The sequence below is a fragment of the Anopheles merus genome, unplaced genomic scaffold, assembly GCF_017562075.2.
Source record: "Anopheles merus strain MAF unplaced genomic scaffold, AmerM5.1 LNR4000149, whole genome shotgun sequence".
NCBI lineage: Eukaryota > Metazoa > Arthropoda > Insecta > Diptera > Culicidae > Anopheles > Anopheles merus.
Window position 1 is genome coordinate 50,001 of NW_024427729.1, and position 2,500 is coordinate 52,500.

The 2,500-nt window shown below is 46.8% G+C and overlaps 1 non-coding gene across 1 annotated transcript; it reads right to left on the reverse strand.

Moving 5' to 3' along the window:
* Window positions 1-140: 140 nt before the first annotated feature.
* On the reverse strand, window positions 141-298 carry LOC121601701. Its single transcript, XR_006006163.1, has one exon. It is a non-coding gene; the product is annotated as a 5.8S ribosomal RNA (ribosomal RNA).
* Window positions 299-2,500: the final 2,202 nt, after the last annotated feature.

Genomic DNA, 2,500 nt, shown 5'->3' on the forward strand with positions numbered 1-2,500 from the left:
TGTCCACTTTCAACGCCCGAGGACCCGCAGACGGGGACCAAGCACGTCATTATGCACAGCGACCGCCCAGTGCGTCGGATGACCCGGGCACCTTCGCGGACGGCCACTGTAGTTAACTAAATGAGACTTTGGTAATTAGTAGGCACTCAAGAATGTGTGCATCGGTCGGGATTAAACGTCCGATGCGCCATATGCGTTCAACTTATCAATGTTCATGTGTCCTGCAGTTCACATTATGACGCGCATTTAGCTGCGGTCTTCATCGATCCATGAGCCGAGTGATCCCCTGCCTAGGGTTTAAAGAGTGCCTTTCGGCGCCGAGTGGCGTAACCGCGTTCAAAGTTTGGTATGCAACACACTCGACCTGCAACAATGGGTTACTCAAACTTGTACAAGTACAAGTGTTGTCTCTTACGAGACGTCTTGATATGCTCTCTACAAAAGCGTGCGCTAGAGTAGGTACAAATTAATGCACGTCCCAGATAGTGACGATCTCTGGGAGGAAGAACCTTAAGGAACTTCCCGCACACATCAAGACTAGGGTTTGGGCGTGTCCATGCCGGCGCCGAGTACAAGTTACCGCGTTCAAAGTTTGGTAAGCAGCGCACTCGACCTCCAACACAACACGTCCCGTGTCTTGATATGCTCTCTACAAAAGCGTGCGCTAATGCAGGTACAAATTAATGTACGTCCCAGATAGTGACGATCTCTGGGAGGAAGAACCTTAAGGAACTCCCCGCACATATCAAGACTTATAGGTGAGAACGGCCAATCACCTATTTCTCTTAGTAAAACTCACAACTCATTCCTTGGGTTTGGAAGTGTCCATGTCGGTGCCGAGTACAAGTTACCGCGTTCAAAGTTTGGTAAGCAGCGCACTCGACCTCCAACATAACACTTCACGTCTTGATATGCTCTCTACAAAAGCGTGTGCCTATGTAGGTACAAATTAATGTACGTCCCAGATAGTGACGATCTCTGGGAGGAAGAACCTTAAGGAACTCCCCGCACATATCAAGAATTATAGGTAACGCTGCCAATTACCTGTTGCTCTTAGTAAAACTCACAACTCATTCCTTGGGTTTGGAAGTGTCCATGTCGGTGCCGAGTACAAGTTACCGCGTTCAAAGTTTGGTAAGCAGCGCACTCAACCTCCAACATAACCCTTCACGTCTTGATATGCTCTCTACAAAAGCGTGTGCCTATGTAGGTACAAATTAATGTACGTCCCAGATAGTGACGATCTCTGGGAGGAAGAACCTTAAGGAACTCCCCGCACATATCAAGAATTATAGGTAACGCTGCCAATTACCTGTTTCTCTTAGTAAAACTCACAACTCATTCCTTGGGTTTGGAAGTGTCCATGTCGGTGCCGAGTACAAGTTACCGCGTTCAAAGTTTGGTAAGCAGCGCACTCGACCTCCAACATAACACTTCACGTCTTGATATGCTCTCTACAAAAGCGTGTGCCTATGTAGGTACAAATTAATGTACGTCCCAGATAGTGACGATCTCTGGGAGGAAGAACCTTAAGGAACTCCCCGCACATATCAAGACTTATAGGTAACGCTGCCAATTACCTGTTTCTCTTAGTAAAACTCACAACTCATTCCTTGGGTTTGGAAGTGTCCATGTCGGTGCCGAGTACAAGTTACCGCGTTCAAAGTTTGGTAAGCAGCGCACTCAACCTCCAACATAACCCTTCACGTCTTGATATGCTCTCTACAAAAGCGTGCGCCAATGTAGGTACAAATTAATGTACGTCCCAGATAGTGACGATCTCTGGGAGGAAGAACCTTAAGGAACTCCCCGCACATATCAAGAATTATAGGTAACGCTGCCAATTACCTGTTTCTCTTAGTAAAACTCACAACTCATTCCTTGGGTTTGGAAGTGTCCATGTCGGTGCCGAGTACAAGTTACCGCGTTCAAAGTTTGGTAAGCAGCGCACTCAACCTCCAACATAACCCTTCACGTCTTGATATGCTCTCTACAAAAGCGTGCGCTAATGTAGGTACAAATTAATGTACGTCCCAGATAGTGACGATCTCTGGGAGGAAGAACCTTAAGGAACTCCCCGCACATATCAAGAATTATAGGTAACGCTGCCAATTACCTGTTTCTCTTAGTAAAACTCACAACTCATTCCTTGGGTTTGGAAGTGTCCATGTCGGTGCCGAGTACAAGTTACCGCGTTCAAAGTTTGGTAAGCAGCGCACTCGACCTCCAACATAACACTTCACGTCTTGATATGCTCTCTACAAAAGCGTGTGCCTATGTAGGTACAAATGAATGTACGTCCCAGATAGTGACGATCTCTGGGAGGAAGAACCTTAAGGAACTCCCCGCACATATCAAGAATTATAGGTAACGCTGCCAATTACCTGTTTCTCTTAGTAAAACTCACAACTCATTCCTTGGGTTTGGAAGTGTCCATGTCGGTGCCGAGTACAAGTTACCGCGTTCAAAGTTTGGTAAGCAGCGCACTCAACCTCCAACA